The sequence below is a fragment of the Nanorana parkeri genome, unplaced genomic scaffold, assembly GCF_000935625.1.
Source record: "Nanorana parkeri isolate BGI_ZX_2015 unplaced genomic scaffold, ASM93562v1 scaffold316, whole genome shotgun sequence".
NCBI lineage: Eukaryota > Metazoa > Chordata > Amphibia > Anura > Dicroglossidae > Nanorana > Nanorana parkeri.
Genome location: NW_017306584.1, coordinates 636436 through 655423, shown reverse-complemented (window position 1 = coordinate 655423; position 18988 = coordinate 636436).

The following is an 18988-nucleotide window of genomic DNA, read 5'->3' as shown; positions in this document are numbered from 1 at the left end:
TATACCTAGGGTTGCCACCTGTCCGGGATTCACCCGGACAGTCCGGGTTTTGAATGATGTGTTCGGGTTTCATGGCAGATGAGACCCGGACACATGATGTCAGGCAGACAGGGGCAACCAAAATTAAGATAGGGGCTACCCCCCACACACACACCTGAAAATAGTCTTGACTGTGATATTTACTCATGAATGGGTGGCACTATTTATATATGAATAAGCCGCGACTCATTCTCCCCAAAACATTTCTGTGCGCCGCTAGAGTATTCGGGTTTCGCTGATAGAAAAGGTGGCAACCCTAAGTATATCCCTTAATGAAGATAATTAAATGTATTTTGTAAGAATGTTATAATACCTCATTCTATTTACTGGGGTCAGTTCGAATGAAATATTTGATTCAAAATGTGTCACTTGTCTGCTACCTTCCAATTTGATTACTTCACGTACCTGCTCTTATAATAAAGACACTCAGTCACCCATTTACAATCCTTGCTATACAAAGATGTACACCAATCAGCCATAAAATTATGACCACTGACAGGTGAAGTGAACAACGTTGATTATCTCGCTAAAATGGCACCTGGAAGTGGGTGGGATATATTAGACAGCAGGTGAACGTTTTGTCCCTGAAGTTGATGTGTTGAAAGCAGAAAAAATGAGTAAGGATTGGAGAGACTTTGTCAAGGACCAGATTGTGACGGCTAGACAACTGGGTCAGAGCAACTGCAAAACCACAGCTCTTGTGGGGTGTTCCTGGTCAGTATCTACCAAAAATGGTGCAAGGAAGGAAAACCAGTGAACCAACAACTGGGTCATGGGCAGCCAAGGCTCACTGATGTACGTGAGGAGAGAAGAAAGCAAGCTGGTGGAGCCAGTGTGATGCTTAGGGCAATGTTCTGCTCGAAAACCAACACCTACCCAAACATTGACGCTGACCAAGTACACCCCCTTCATGGAAACGGTATTCCCCCATGGCAGCGGCCTCTTTCAGCAGGATAATGCGCTTTGCCACGCTGCAAAAATGGTTGAAGAATGGTTTGAGGAACACAACGAGTTTGAGGTGTTGATTTGGCCATCAAATTCTCCAGCTCTCAATCCAATCAAGCATCTGTGGTATGTGCTGGGAAAACAAGTCTGATAGATGGAGGCTCCACCTCACAATTTACAAGACTTAAAGAATATGCTACTAATGGCTTGGTGCCAGATATCACAGCATGCCTTCAGAGATCTAGTGGAGTCCATGCCTTGACAGGTCAGGGCTGTTATGGAGGCAAAGGAGGGACCTACTCAATATTAGGTAGGGGGTCATAATGTTATGGCTGATCGGTGTATGTTGCGTGTTTTAAAAAAGTTTGGTTTGGGCTACCCCTGCACAGGGTTACGTGCTCGTATTAAATAGACAGTGACAATAAAGCAGATATACTCTCTTGATCCTTGGTCCTGCCAGGCTGCTAAACCCTCACCACAGCCTCTTCTCCCCCGGGCTCCAGTAGTCTAAGGACTTTTAAAAGCATTTTGTCTTATGCAGATCCATAGACATGCATTAGACTTGAGGACGCTGAGGCACCCTTCATAGCTGGAGTGGAGGAGGAAAGAAGTGAGTATGACCATCACGGGAGCCAGGATTAGGTGAGTAATACCGCTTTATTTGAGCCCCCTAGACAAAACAAGGACTTAACACATGCAGTGCGGGGGTAGCCCCCATTGCAAGGGCACATTTTTTCATTATTATTATATAGGATTTATATAGCGCCAAGTTTGGCAACGCTTTACAAAACGGGGTATACAGTGCAGTTACAATATCAGTACAATAAGGTTTGTGGGGCCCTGCTCATGATAGCTTACAATCTAATAGTAGGGGCAAGTGATACAAAAGGTAATAATTGTGTAGATTGAGTTATTGGAAGAAGTAAAAGGACATTTATTTTGTTGAGGGGGGATAGGCTTCCCTGAAGAGGTGAGTTTTCATGGATCTCCTAAAGGTGGACAGCGTAGGAGTCCACCCGGAGTTCTCCACTGCTGGTGCCCAGAACTTTTGCTATAATGTGAAAGCATGCCTTTAAGACCGACTTACCTGCCAAAGCACCCCCTCCAGCTTTGCTCCTTTGCTACCACTGCCATTGGCAGACTTCCAAATGTTCTAACACATCACAAACTTGTGAGTCGAGCCTGCTTTAGGAAGGGAGTAGTGTGATGTGTAAGTGGAATTCTGCATCAGCATTGTCATGAAATTAAAATAAATATTCCTTTAATGAGTACCTTTCATGCTCTAATCAAACTATTAAAACATTCCTAAGCCACCAGCACCTACAATGTACATCACCATTTAGTGCAGCGCTAAAAAAACTACCACATATTCTAATCATGTGAAAATACAATAAAATTCTATTTTAAAAAGTAAGCATCTCGTGTGTGCCTTCAGTCAATGGTCCAAACACTATTCCAAGAAACCACATAAAAATTAGATACAACTGTGTCTAAACAAATACAAACCGTTCAGTGTGTACAAGTGCAAGAAACAATTGTGTGTAACAAAAATACATTTGGAAAATTCTAATGGATGAGGCCCCCTTTCACACGGGTGGTCCGATGAGATCCACATGTCAGTTTTTCAGGAAAATCTGATCAGAAACCCAATGTAACCCTTTGGTCAGCCAGATGTAAACAGACATGCATCCCCCACCCACCCTTTAGATTGTAAGCCCTCACAGGCAGGGCCCTCCTTACCATCTTGTCTTGATTTGTATAGTGATTGTAATGTCTTTCTTATACTGTAAAGCGCTGTGCAAACTGTTGGCAGTATAATAATGCATCCGTGTACATGCAGTTACCTCCAAGTCCATCTAGGTACGAAAAGAGTTCTGTTTTGGTGGACCTGAATGTGACAGATTGAAAGTAATTGGATATATACAGACACAAGTCCGCTTACATCTGACTGCATGTAGACTTAACATGGGGTCAGTTTAGTTCATGTTTTTCCTCCATTGCAAGGTTTTGTACTGCCTTTATCAGCAGGGAATCTGTGCAGGGAGGATGACAACAGGGGGGCAGGCCTCAGGCTGTGTCTGCTTTCTAAAGATAATGAACTGTAAGCGCCTATTCTCACTGGTCAGGTCCATTGCAGTGTGTTCAAAGTGTGTTATGGCATGTGTCACATAAAGGCAGACAATTTATTTGAATGGCCTGCCTAATGCACCACAATGGACTTAAGATTGTACCCACTGCGTTTTTTGTGTGTAATCTGTTAGAATATATTATAGTGCAATGGAGGTGCTTTTGAGCAGACATCCCAACTCTCCCGAACGTTCTGGGAGTCTCCCGCTATAAGACAGCATCTGCCTGACGCCCCCGATGGAAACATTCGATCCCGGAAAGGTTTATTCTGCCATATCTAGCAGAGTAAACCTTTCTGGAATACCTGGTGGTTCTCCCCCAGCCGGTATATGTCACTTTCTGGTGACCGCTGTCAGAATACAAAACAGCAGATAGCAGAGGAGCTAAAGCTACTCCTGCTATCTGCTGCTTTCCCTGCTATCTGCTTTTTTTTTTGTATTCTGACAGCAGCCACCGTCAGATTAAATTTAAAAAAAAAGATAGTAGGGGAATGAATAGCTAGGCTGCTATTGGCCATTTAAAATTGTAATAGCCAATAGCAGGCTGGCTATTGCACCCACCCACTGCTGCTGTCAATCAGCAGAGTGGACCTGAAGTCTTACCGCTATTAAAATACAAAAAAAACCAGCAGATACCAGGGGAAGCATTAGCTCATCAGCTATTTGCTGATTCCCCTATCTGCCATATTACCCCATCCGCCAGGTATCAGTGGGGGTGAGAGGGCACCTCCCTAAAATTAGTTTTTGCAGGCTGGGATGTTTGTTGAAGTGTCATTCAAAACATAACGTGTTACCAAAGTGCAGTGGTGTGAACTGGGCTAAAGACACCTTTTCCATAGACGCACCTTTACCTAGTTCAAACTGAAAGTTCAGTTAGCTTTAGAGCCTATGTGCCATTTTCACATGGGGAAATCTGCTTCCATTTCACTGAGATCCCACCCCCAGCACACCCACTGATCTTTCCTCTATATCCTCCCCCCAGCATACACACCTTACTTCTCAGTATTCATGGCAGCAGTGAGATGACTCTCTAGTCCACAGAGCTATACTTCCTTATCCTCTGTATAAAAACATAAGCACATTGGGGGCTTCAAGCACCCATTTAGCTTTAGGCTATGTTCACATCTAGGCGTATCGAATATGCGCGTGTGAAGCGCGTTTTTACCGCCATTCGCAGTTAAAAAAAACTCACGACAAACGCGCGTTTCCGAGGGCTACTTGGCTGTATCCCAATTGAAACGCACGAACAAAAACGCCGCAAAGAAGCTCATGTACCTTTTCAGGCGTAGGCCATTTTGTAGCGCGTTCAGACGGGCTGAAATACGGCAAGGTGTGAACCATACCCATAGAAAACAATGGGATTTTAATGTTTGAGCGTTTTGTAGAGCGTTGAACGCGCTACAAAACGTACAGGTGTGAACCAGGCCTAACACCCTCAGTAAATATATAGTTTTATCTCCTTGTTCTTTTCACTGCAGCATTTAATACCCCCCTGCCAGCAATCCTTTGGAAATCCCCACCTCCTAATTACTGTCAGCACTGAATGCTTCCTGCACACTCATTTATAATGTCTGCTTATCTCCCCAATTTTGCATATGCCCACACACACACACACACACCTTTGCAAGTGCATGATTATCTCCGACTTTCATCTTCAGAATAGCTTCATCTTTGGTCTTACAGTCACAGACACTTATTCCTAAATGACATACAGCGTCACTGAACAGAGCCAAAGTGTGCACTTCCAACTAGACATGTGTGATTCATTTCGAAAGGAAATTCTGATGTATCCCAATTACAGATATAACGAATGCAAACTAATCCAAAATTCCCGTTTCCGAAATTCATTAGTGCTAGTTCGTTTGAACATTTGTTTTCGGTTCTAATTCGTTTGTTGCAGCAAAGTGACATTAGTGAAGGAAAAAAAAACTTTTTTTTTCCTTTACACATTGCTGGACAGACCAGTCAGTAACCCAATCATGGGCAGCACAGTGGCATAGTGGTTAGCACATCTGCAGCACTGGGGGTCCCCGTTTCGAATCCCAGCCAGGTCATTAGCTGCAAAGGAGTTTGCATGTTCTCCCTGGGTACTCTGGTTTCCTCCTGCACTCCAAAGACATGCTGATAGGTTAATTGGGTCCTGTATGCATTTTTGTGAGATATAGTCTAATGACCCTAAGCCCCTTTCCTGGCAGGGATTGATGTGAAAGTGCACGATGTGAAGCGCTGCGTAAAGTCGGCGCTATATAAATCCCTGTAATAAATGTTGGGACAGTACACAGGGCATCGTGCCCTAAAAGCACTGATAGACTAGCTAATAGCCCACCTATACTACACATTTGGTATTATTAAAAGTGTATATGTATATTTCTTCCAGATCTCCCCAGAAAATCTTATCCTAAGGATCTATTCTATTAATTTAAAGGGGACAGTCTGCTGAACAGTTCTACTATAAGCTGATGGTCGTAGAACTGTAAATGCCAGGTCCGTATGGACCATAAGCCAGCTGGAAGCACTTTTGTAGCTCCGTATGCCATAAGTCCTTGGCAGCGAAAGGGTTAAAGTGACACTAAACTAAGGTTAATCTTAAAATGCATGCAAGTACCCCATTAACAAAAACATATCTTATTTGTGTTCAGGCGATTATAGCTATTTTTGACCCGACAAAAATGAGCACTTAACCCTTGCAGTGCAGTGGTAGCCCCACTGCAAAAAAGGTTAAAATGTTTACCCAGAGTTTTTTTCAAAGCAACACAAGAGATCCTGCAACCGCTTTATTTTCTATATAGCGAGCACATGGTACCCCTAGCCTCCATCTCTCTTCACCAGAATTCTACACTCCAAATAAAGCAATCCTGAGCACAGCCCAGAACCCATATGAGCTCAAGTATAACAGCAATTTTGCCTAACTTTGATGCCTTTTGTGTGAAGGCAGAATTTATTAAAAGTATGGAATGTCTCACAGATCATATTGCTTATAGCATGCTTTATCATACAGCCGCTTGTGGTTTGCATTAATCGAAACACAATTGGATCCAGAGGGAACAGTATTTTCCTTAACGGATGCTCATCATTCTTTCTCGCCACATAGCTGTGAGCTGCAGTCATTGCCGATAGGGGAAAGAAGCACCACAACCAACTTTTCTATTTGCTTTTTCTTACACAGGTTGGATACTCCAGTCTGCACACACACAACTAGCTCACCAATTAATGCAATTTTCATAAAACACTGCACTAGACAACTCAACCTTTGAAATTGTGTTCTTTTGTAAGCTTGTTCCAACCTCACACCAACTGAAGGAGTGTGGTGAGTAGAATGGGCCAGAACATGTTTCCCCATACCCGATCTGGTAGGGCACTGGGGAAATTGCTTTTTGCTGTATTGTTTGGTGCTGTGTAGCATTGCAGGGGTAGTGTCAGCCTTCAAAAAAATAAAATAAACTCTAGACTTGGGTAATACCATTTAAATCAACTGTTATAGCCACTCTTGTCCTTGGCTGGCATAATGGGAGTCACCCTGAAACTGATACTATTCAAAATGACATCTAAACGTACGTTCATGGTCTTACTTTAAAAAAATCAAACCCTATATAATACTTTCAGGATATACAATGGGTTAGTTCCAAAGGCGAGTCTCTTAAAAGAACACTAAAATGGAGTAATATCTGAGATGCATTCAAGTACCTAACCCATTAACAAAAATGTATCTTGCATATCACAGCTGTAAATCCTCAAATCACCTGAATTTGTGCCAATACATCCCTTTTGAAGGATGCCCACTTTGTCCCATGGTCCATGTGTTGTGAAGTAACCACAGCTCCATGTTTGCTCCTGTGATGGGCTACAATCTCATGTTTACATTACAAATTTGTACAGAGACTATAGTGGATTAGCAGGGTTGGGAGTGGAATATTGCTCCTCAACAAGGCCATGGGATGTCCTAAATTAGGCCTCTAACTGATGTTCCTACAATAGCTTGAGCTCAATATTCGCACCCATGTCCATTTTCATAGACCCAAGAACAAAGTGTACACTTACAGAATATTTAAAATGTTTGAAAGTCTTATAAGCAAATAGTGTAAACAGTTGTGTGGTTTTATGTACAACATGCATTTGACCACCAACAGTATTCCATTCCAGTTTTGAGAATATTCTGCCAAAAAAAGAACAATGTTTTTTGTTTTAAGATCTGATTGATCATGCTACCCACAAATGAAGTATCCAGAACTACAATGGCTGCATATTTAAGCTATATTAGAAAGGGTTTTGCCCCCCCGTACAAGACAGAAATCCAAGCGAGACTATGGCCTAGCACAGTGGTGGCGAACCTTGGCACTCCAGCTGTGCCACAACTACAAATCCCAAGATGCATCTGCCTCTGGGAGTTGTCTGTGGCTGTCAGCCTTGCAGTTCCAAAACAGCTGGAGTGCCAAGGGTCGCCATCACTGGCCTAGCATGATTAAGGTTTCATGTGCTGCAGTGTAGGTAGACCTGTATAAAAAGTCATACGTGGGTCAATGGGCCCTCTAAAATAAAGTCAGATTGGTCTACATGTGGCAGTGGGGCTAATGTACACAAAGGCTGGATCATCCACACAGCCACCAGACTTTGAGCATTACCCCATTTTATTAATAGGGCAACACATGAAAGCCACAGAACAGTAACACACATTGAGAATCATACCAATCCCTGGTTAGCAGTACCAGAATGAGAGGACATTGTATTTGCTTTCAAGTTTAATGCCCAAATAAAGCAACCAACAAGTAAAATTTGAAAAAATATTTATTCAGTTTTAATTTGACAAATTCTGTTGGTCATTGTAACCATTTCTGACTACATGCAGCTCTTCTCCCTGCAACAGAAATATGGGAAAAGTTAAGATTGGGGAGGGTGGCATCTTTACAGGTTATTGCATCAGACTGGTCTCAGTCCCATATCCGCATATCTCATCCAGGCAGTCCACAGATTTATTTTGAACTCATCACAGACCAGTTATTTCCCCTTAAGCTACAGTCTTGCGACAACTTACCTTATGCCAGTGTGTAAACCTTATGCCAGTGTGTAAACCTGCACACAAAAAAAAAAGTTACAACTGAAAAGTGGCAATAATGTCACTTATAGCTCTGAGCCAACACATTTACATCAGTGAATAAACTGACCTAATTTCAAGATGCTACAGACTAACCATGCATTATACATGTAACTGAACATGTGGAATGTAGTGACAATTTATTCTGCTGATACCAACATTTGCATACGATAAGGGGAGTATATAAACTAAATTAAACTGCAATTCAGAATGGACAATGGTATCGTCAGTTATCGCATCTGACGGCACTTCCTATTCCATAGTTTCATCATTACAGTATTAGCACAAAAGCTACACCTTAATATTGGGCTTGACATGTGTAATAGACTTACTTCAGGTTAATTGAGGCATAATTGAGGCAGACTTCATCCTTCAAGAAACAAATAAAAATTAAATTAAAGCTTAGTTGCAATAAAATGAAAGACAAACTTCCCCAAAATACAGAAGTGATGTACTCAGAAAGCAGCTTCTCAACAAGAAAATTCTGCCGGTAATTCCAGCTATATTCAGTTTGTTTTCATCATGTACAACACTTGCCCTAGCAGCAAATAAGATGGTGGGAAAGGCCCATGTACAGCCACTGCTAGTCTACAGGGTTACTACAACCACATGGAACTAGGGTTGCCTGGGTATGCATATAGCACAGTACTTAGTAACTCAGGGGAAATGTTATTAACTCAGTGGGGGCTACCCCTGCACTTGTTTCCTAGTGCTACAAAAAGTTACTCAATGATTAAGCTAGCATGTTCTTAGACTGGTCCCTAGGGCCTCTCCCCCTCTGCAGCAGTCTAAGATTGCTTGTGCCATCATGTTCCTTGCAAGTGTAGATGTGAGGACACCAAGTGGAGGGGGACATGCTTCAGTGACTGGAGAAGCAGAATTTACAACTTTAGCACCTAGGCAAAAACAAGCAATTATCCCTTGCAGTGCAAGGGGGGCATTGCAAGGGTTAAGAAAGAAAAACTTTCCTCCCATAGTTCTAAAAAAGCTGCATTGTAGAAATGGTGGCACAACAGGCCAATTCAGTTCTCTTTAAAGCCTAACCCTGCCGCCATTAATCTGTACCACATATGCACACTCATACTATAAAACATTATGTACATAACTCAGACAAAATCAATTTTCTATGCCCTGGCCAGAGCAATATTATATCTTTTGGAATTCTGGGAAGAAGTGTGCAGGGCCAGGCCATTAACAAGCAGGATCACCCGTTCCAAGTTTTGTACATTACCATGGGACAGCTGCCATTTCCTATGGAATACAATGACATCCTAAAGCTCACATGCTGATCTACAGGAAGATGGACATTGTTCAAGAACAGGCTGAGTACAAGTACACCACAGAACAGGTAGAGTACAAGTACACCAGAGTTCTACAGAGCACACCAAAGTACTCAAGATGAGAACATTGCCAAGCCCCGAGCAGAAAGACTGATTATTGGCACTCATTTTTCTATCTAATGCAAAGTGCAGGAAAGGGGTGGGAGCAAGTATAAATTAACAAAAGACTTGACAGCATCTCTGTATATCGCCACTAGTTACCACTTCACCAGTGCTTATGAAGACATGCCCAGCAGAACTACCTGATCATGTCAAGCTATTTGCTGCTAATCAATATTACACTAAGTGGAGGTTAGAGATTTGCATTACCTTTGATGTAAAGGTTCCTTCATGCTTTAAAAGCATTCAGCCAGAGTCCACAATCTGCAGAATGAAAAGAGTGTTAGAAAGGTTTATTAGGATAAAATTAGTTGGTGAAATAAGGCACAGATGTGGGAGGGTTGAGTGACAGCTTAGGAAACCAGTTAGAAAACCAAAGCTGTCAAAGCCCCTCAGTTTTTCTTGCATGTTGTTGGAGACCTGCTGCTACGAGATAGCCGCAGGCCTAAGTTTACATGCAGCAACAAAACATTTCTCAGGCCGCCACCTGACCTATACACAGCTCAGTTTCACAGCTACTGCAATCTGAGCTGCTATGACCATGCCTTGACTGCCTTTCTGCTCCCCTCCATAATGCCCTGTAAGGAAGCCCAAGGCCACAGGGAAACCATAGTACTGACTTTCTGTATTAGAGACCTACGGTTTATGTCTTGTCTAAGGAAATTAACCACATTTGCAGGCACTATGCCAGAGGTCTAGGTTTCCTCTGCATACAATTGTGCCTCTAATTTGGTTGATATTCACCCCCCACTATGTGTATAGCATTAAAAGGACAGCTGTATGGAGTCATTTAAAAAAGGACCTGAATACATCTGTGCAGTACTCCCGAGTACTCCCACCGGCAATCTTACAGAAAAGCCTGTGAGCACGCCTCGTGCACCAGCCAGGCCCATCCCCCTTCCACTGCACCGGAAATGAGGCCCGGAACGCAAGGCCCTGCGCCCAGAAGTGCGTCACCCGCACCGGAAGTGACTTAGTCGGCCATCCGATCCGGCCATGGAGAACCTCCCGGAATCCCCACACCGGCGGCCCCTGCCTTCTGAGCCACTCGGTTCCAGGATCCAGTGGGGAATCCCAAATTGTCAGAGGAGCGCACCGGCGGCCTACTAAGGTAATTCTGACCCTCACAAGGGTCCCACTGAGAGGGAACACTAGGTACCTTTCCGGTGACATATCTCCCCCTGACAGAGGAAACAAAAAAAACTGAGCTAGGAGAGAGGCTGGCCTTTTAAAACTAGGGGTGACGTGTTTCCTACTAAAAAGGGGCAGAGCCTATCTCTCTGAAGCTGTTCTGCAAGACGAAGGGGAAAGCTAGATGCCTGGTTGTGTTGCTGACCCTATAGCTTCACGAGTTACCAAATCACTGATCCAAAACAGGTATAAAGAACAAGTTACAATACAAGTACTGAAAGCAGGGGCAGGCAGCTAGCCTGGTCAGGTCAGTAATGGCAGCCTTTATATTACTCTCCATACAGGCTCCTGTTACACAAAGCAGATCCATTTCACTAGGGGAGTAAAATGTTTCATCAGTAAATTGTACTTTGCACTGCTGGGTTCTCATTTTCTCCAGACAGCGGCAATTTTCACTACATTGTTACCTTTGACATGCACCTACCATTTCTAACACCAGTAGACTTCAGTCACCTTGGACAGTGCCATACACGTGTACTCTGCTTTCTGTCATGTGCCTAAAAAAAGAATTTTGAATTAAAAAACTAATCCAACACAGCAAACCTTTGAGCTTAAATAGCTTTTCTTTGCTCCAGCAGCCAAATGTTATCAGCTGAAGAAAGCCTGTAGCAAGTACATCTGGTTCCCTTTAATCCAGCAATAGCCTCCCTTCCTTGACTAAGAAAATGCATTTATTCACAAAAGAACCTAATAAAGAATGAAAATGTTATTTCCCAAAATGTTGCTAAGTAGGCACAAGAATCCCTAAACAGCGACCGTCTAGGAAATATTTATCTAGGCTCATGACTGCCCACAGCAGCATAAGTGCTGCCATGGCTTGGATTAGAGCCAAAACCTTGCCAAGTGCTGGTTTATAGAGACTATCACAAAGTTAAAATAAAAAAAGATAGGGCCATTCCTGTAGAAGCCAATCAATACCAACTTGTCAGTAGCCTAAGCATAAAACGTCACTGCTGCCTGGCAGATAAAATAAGGCCAGCCATGTACAAAGAGTGACCATGTGGTGACAGGGTAACTAAAGTCCATTTCCACCTTTGTAAGGGATTAGCATTTATGAAGGTGCAGTGATGATGAATAAGTACATGTTAACTCACATTGCATTGCAGTCTCTTTTATGCAGTTATAAGGCATGAATCCCACAAATTATTTTTTTTTCTCCATAAAAAAAATTGTCTGACACTAGGGTGAGATTGTAAAGCAGGCTGTAAAAAGCTGCACACTCCATGATTCTGTGTAACAATAACCAAACACCAGCTCTGCCTCAAGAAAATGCAAGTTTGTGTTCACATACAGCAAACACGGCTGGCATGTTTTTTTTTTTTAACTAAACCTCCACAAGGGTGGAAAAGGGCTTTAAGGACTGGTTTACTATTACGTTCAGAATCCATAAAATGTGGGAAACAAACATGACTCACCATAAGCTAATATGCAATGTTTTTCCAGGGCATTTAGTCTGGAAGAAAAACCTGTAAATACAAAAATCCAGTTTTAGGCAACTATAAACAAAATAAACACTTAAGTAAAAAGTACAGAGAAAAGTCCACACAGCAAATGTTATCTAAATAGTTACAGTGCACAAGAAAGCAGAATACTTAAGGCCTCATTCACACTACCACACATATATGCAAATAAATGGCTCCATACACAGTTGCGTATGGAGCCGTATATTTGCTTAGCGTAAAAACAGAATTAAACTATGTGTCCGGGCAGCGTATTTTACACAGATACACACATTCAGTTCATTAAAAATTTGTTTATGAATAATGCATTCTGGAATTGTAAAATCATACATACATACATACATACATACACATTATGCAATTTTGAACTTACGTTGTGTGAATGAGCCCTAAAGTGCACTTATAGCAAACTGGGAGAACACCCCTTTTATATCATTACAGCTTCACATTGTCAATGGGTAAAAACTGTTGGGGCTATATAAATACCTGTAATTTACCAGGCCATTCACCCCCTGTGATGGGGCTATGCTGGCCATTGTTTCCAGCACAGCCTCAAGGCAAGGCAATTTGCCTGGTCACAGACTGGATGGATAGCTTTCAAGCCACTTGGTGCAGTGATTTGGTTTGTTTTTTTAAGCACAGACCAACCACATCACACTGTGCTGGGCCTGTGGAACTAAATGCAATGTCACTTGTGACATTTCACTACAGTAATAAAGTTTTTTTATAGAGGGGGAAAAAAAAAAGTGCAATGAGGACACTGTCAGACACCACACACTGTGCATTCAGCTGGTGTGTCAGGATGATCAATGCATATAGAATAATCAAAGTGAAGATTTAGCGAGCTTTGGAATCATTCTGACCTTGGCTCAATGACCCAGCTTCGGCAATCACTTCTGAACAAATATCTGCATGAGCATCAAATTTCAACCATAACAAAATAAAAAAATGTTTTTACCTATGCGTAGTTTCTGACCGGGGATTGCTACTAATAATGTTACACCAGGCAATATTTTAATTGACGAATCGTTGGCTCATACACATAAAACAAATTGCATAAGAACGTGACAAACGTGTATTTCCCCTCAATGTTGCCGATCTCCCGCACAACACAGCAGGGGCAGCGACCGTCAGGAGAAAAGCATGCTATCGGCCTCTGTTTGACCGCGCTAGTTACAGAGCCACTAACTCGGCTTCGATCAGGGCCTACAAAACAAACGTATCGCCCAAACCCTCCCATACATACCTTATCATGTCCATTGGAAGGCCAGGCATTTACATGAGGCATTAACAGGCGACCAGAAAACACTAAGAACAAGGATGGCCATGGATTGCATCTGCCCTCCATGATCAGCTGCAGCCATAGATGAAAAGAGAACTAACAACAGCATGCCGCGACTTTTGTACTGGTACACGCCTTAGTCCTCCTCATCTCATTGGCTGATACTTAAGTGGGTTGAACAGCGCAATGCATCCTGGGAAGATCGGTGATCTTCCACGTGACGTGCCTTTTATTAGAGATGTCCAGTTCATGAACGAATCGTTCTTTTGAATCGTATAGCAGAGACTAGCTAGCAAGCTTGTAATATGACCCTAGAGTGAAAGCCAGGCTTCTGCCAGCCCCTCCCCACCCAGCCCACCCCTGCAACCAATCACATCTCTGACTCAGTCAGTACACGGAGTCTAATCATATGAGTTGGCTGAGTCTAAGAATCGAAAGAATCTACTAGTTAAAATAATCAAATGAGTTTACTTAGTTAGTAGACTCATTTGATTATTTGACTCCGTAAACTCTTTCGATTCTTTTAGTTAAAGAGTCCCCACCAGTAGAACAATACTCTGTATCAATTAGCAGGTTGCAGCAGTGATAGGGGACAGAGAGAGTTTATATATATTTTACATAAACAATTTTTGGTTTTTATTTATTTTATTATTTTTCACTTAACATTGTTTCACTTACATTTATTGATAGCGTTAGGATCAATGTACCCCAGGAGCTGCCTGACACCCTTCTCTGAATCAGAGTCTTCTGATGCAGATCTTCTATGAAGGTTCAGACAGCTCCTGAGCTTTGGTTCACTGGCTTGTCAGCCGACTCAGCAAGTGAACCGAAGATTCGATTCATGAATTGGTTCTTTTGAATGAACTGATTCAAACGAATCGATTCATTTAAAAGATCCGAACTTCCCATCTCTACCTTATATACGTGATGAATGGATGAACTCAATCATTCATATATACATATACAGCGTGCATTCTAGAACTGGGTCCCCGCTCACTATCGATGTAAAGGTTCCTGCTGCAGGTTATTCCTCGCACGTGATTGGCTGAGGTTTCTTTCACACTTAGATTGTAAAGATGGGAAAGGGAGGGCTGTGCCCATGTCCTCAGAGCTTTACTGCTTCACACACTCGTTCTTATATGCGCTTTGCATCTTTCACAAGCTATAATGTGACAAAACAGTTTGACCTCTAGGAAGCGTATTATACAGTAGCCTGCTGTAAAATGGGCCCACTAGAGATCAAACTACTATGTCTATATTGTAGCCGATGGCAGCCATTTTGAAGAGGACTTCTAGCGCACAAACTGTACTGTAAGGAACAAAGACGATTCTGCAGTGAAAATTAATGGCTGCAGAGGAGTATGGAGCGGACATGTTAGTTCTGTGGGACTCCTTTGTCTTCCTCTTCTTTCCTTTTTGTGGGACATGTGAAGAAACCTACTGGATAGAATACCAGGAGTGGAGTATGGCCTCAGTCAAACGGTTGCCAAGCTCTACCACCCCTCTGGAAAGCAATCCGCAGTGGGACACTTTTCAGAGCGTGGCTGAGCAGCAATTTGCAAGCATCCAGGAGGCAATACTGCTGCCTCCTGAACACCTTTTCTTCATTCAAAGGGATTTTACATTAAACAAAAATACATCACGAGGGCCTGGAAGGTGAAAAGTGTTGGGGCACAATCCTATAAACTGCAATGGGCAAATTTGACAGGCATTGCTTCCCCAGCAGCCATGGCAATGTGTACCATCCTGAGAGCGGCCACCATATCACATTGTAGGTGGGTGGTAAAAATGCAGATCAACCATCTGTTTTTCTTCCTGCCCCCTTCTGGTCACCTGTGTGACCTTAAAGAAGAACTCCAGGCAAAACATGTTAACCCTTGCAGTGTGGCTACCCCTCACTGCAAGGATTAACTGCTTATTATCATCATCTAGATGCTAAAATAAAATAAAAAAGTTATACCCACCTGCGGTCCTTCCGGCCTCTCCCCCTCCATTCCAGCGGTCTAAGGATTCTTGAGTCATCATGTCCAATACACTTTGTATAAGTGGAGACTGGGTGGAGGGAGTGCTGTGACAGCCGCCTAGCTCCCAAGGTTTGGGCGAGTATACCTTTTTTTTTATCTTTAAGATCCAGGCAAAAACAAGCAGTTAACCCTTGCAAAGCAAGGATAGCCCCACTGCAAGGGTTAATAAAAGCATTGCCTGGAGTTCTGCTTTAAGCTGTGTATAGACACTAGAGCCGTGGTTCTCAACTGGTGGGTCGTGACCCCATGTTCAGTGGGTCGCCACGTGTTTTTCACTGCGCTAGGTGAGAGGCTCCTCAGACTTCCCCTAGCATAGCACTGTCAGTTTTCACACCGAGCAGCCATTCAAAATATGCTGCCCAGCACCCAGTGTCAGCGTGAGGTGGGGTGGGATGGGGGTATGTCCATGAAGGAGCTCCATCCATACGTGCATCACCTTCACAGAGGTGCCTGGACTGGAGTGATGTCACATTCTGGTTCACGAGACCTCTACAGTCCACGCAAAGGGACCTATACGAGCAATGCACATATGGATGGCGCTCGGCCACAGCACAGCAGCCCACAATGGACGCCAAGCTGAGGAGATAGGAAGACTGGGTGGATCTTACAAAAAAGAAAAATGTAAATTTTGTTGGTGTGTATTAGTGTGTCTGTGGTTGTGTGTGTTTTTGAGGGCCCGTTCACACTTGTACACTGCGTTAATCGCAGTCCTGTGTAAATAATGCACTGCACCATGCAGGGGCGGACTGACCATTTGGGCAGTCGGGCACTGCCCGAGGGCCCACGGCCAGTAGGGGGCCCCATCAAGTCAGCAGGGGGGACTCAGAGCTGTGCAATTTGTTTCACCCAGCGCCCGGGACATTCAGCTCCAGGCGCTGGCCAGGTGATTTTCTTCACTACATTGATACAAGCAGCAGGGTTAAAGTTTTGTTCGGTTTGTTTGTTTTTTTTCCCTCCTAAACGGAATGGCGAGGAACGAAGTGTCAGGCAATTCTACTGGCAGCTCTCAGAGGACCCCCTCCCCCCAGTCCCCTCAACAGGGAGCTGGGTCCCTGTCCACCCCCTCCCTCAGAGGTTGCAGAGGCTGTCTTAACCCCTTCAACTCTGCTATGTTATCAGCTGCTCTGCAGGACTTCAGCCACCCCATTCTTCAGCTGTAATGACCAAATACAGAGTGGGACCAGTGGGGTACCTTTGAAATCCAGAGGTCACGGTAAGGAAACAATCTGTTACCCACAAAGTTCCGCAAACAAGAAAGACAAAGTAAACCATTGCTGCTTTTCTGGAAAAACATGTACACAATCACACAGCATTCCTCTTACAGCTACTGGGAAGAATTCTGAGGATGGGAATGTCATAGTAAGCAATGCGAGGATTAGAGATGTCATTTTTTGGCAAAATCCAGGTAAACTAATATTTGGTAGACATGTGCACTGCCAAAAAATGTGTTTCGTTTCGTTTTGATTCGGATTTGTGTTATTCCGTTTTTTCAGGATTCGGGTGTGAAAGTCAATTCGGATTCGGACGAAATTCGCTAGCGGTAGTTCGTTCGAACGTTCGTTTCGTTTCTTATTCGTTTCGTTCGTTCATTTGCAGCAAAGTGACATTTGAGGGGGGAAAACATGTTTTTCTCCTTCTCTAATGTTACTTTGCTCGAACGAAACGGATAAGAAACGAAAACGAAACGAACGTACGAACTACCGCTAACTACCGGAAACGGAAATTCGTATTTGTTTGCATTCGTTATATCTGTAATTCGGAATTCGGATACATCTGAATTTCCGAAAATTCGTCCGACTTTCGCTATGGAACAAAACGAATCGCACATGTCTATTTGGTGTGACACAGAAACCATATGACACTGTTCTACTCAGTGCTTTTTTGTTCTGGGCACCTTTTTGCCCTCAAAAAGCATGCGGCGGTCATCTTAGTTGTGGGCAGGGCCGCAGTGCATCCCCGCTGCCACAACCAAGATGCCCACCGACAATAAACCTCAATGCCAGCAGCCATTTTGGTTGTGGTAGCGGGGACGCACGGAGTATGCACAAGATGGCCAGCGGCAATTAAAGTGTTAACGCTTGCCGCGAGGGCGCCTTTTTAAAAATTATTTTTGCAATTCTATATTTAAAAAAAAAATTAAAGGGCTACCAGTACGTGCCGGTACTGAGTACCTGTGCGTACCGCCAGGAAAAAAGCCCTAGTTCTCTTACTATGACCCAGATCACTTGTAGCAGTCTGCTCCCCCCTCCCCGCTGTGGATTTAGGGTCCCCTACTTGTCCTGGATAAGTAGTTTTTTTTTAAATAAATTAATCTATAGCTTGTATGTGGGTGGAGCACAAGGGGGCCCCTTACCCTCTTAATGCCCGGGGGCCCCATGTGTTGTCAGTCCGCCCCTGGCAGCATGCAATCGCACCTACCCACATTCTGGTGTTTGAATGGCACCCCAAACGCACCTCCCATCCACAGTTCGAATGCACGCACCGGAACGAGCACTACTGCGACATGGGTCACGACTTAATGGCCAATTTCAAATGTGGGTTACACAGGTTGAGAACCAATGCACTAGAGGGTGGATGGGTTGTGACTGAATTCAGGGGTGCCCACCGTTTTTACTTTTCAAATGACGAGCTCAATGAGATCTACCAAGGAAAACAAAAAACAACTCCCTAGCTCTCCCTCCTGGCTGTCTCTCCTTTTAGAGGCACTGCAAATCTTCGACAGCTTTTTACCTGCTTCCTGACGAGCACGCTGTCCTGTCCTCGTGTGCTGCTAGTGCGCCTGAATGTCTCAGACGCTGCAGACGGGCAGGAGTGGGATGCACCTCCCCGTCTGCAGCATCCAACACATTTGGCTGCACTAGCACCACAGGAGGGAGCTTGGGACAGAAAGCCGACTTTGTGAACAACTGGTAGATTGTGATCAACCTAATGAGCATCCCTGGCTTAAGCACAGCACACACATTACAATCTGATTGTACAATCTCCTTTAGATTTAATGACATATGTTGTTCAAGAGCCTCCGTCTGATTGGATACATTTACTTCCCAATAGTTGACAGCTAGTGGTCTCTGCAGATACCTCATAGACATGATTAGACACCTTTATCTGGAGTTATGGTTAGGCCTCATTTGACATTAGCGACTAGGGTCGTTCAGCAAATTCTTTTGGCTGGGATCACAAGTGGTTGCAGACAAGTGGTTGTCCCCTGCTGTTTGCATGTATCCACACATCCAGTAGTCATCTGTAGCTGGGCATTCAGGGATAGACTGACAGCATTGTGAAGTATAGATGCCGTCCTCCCCATGTCCGAATGCTGCTGGAAAAGGAAGCCGATATGAAGACAAACGTACTTGTTCTAGCTGCAAGAAACACGTTTTTTTTTTCTTATATATA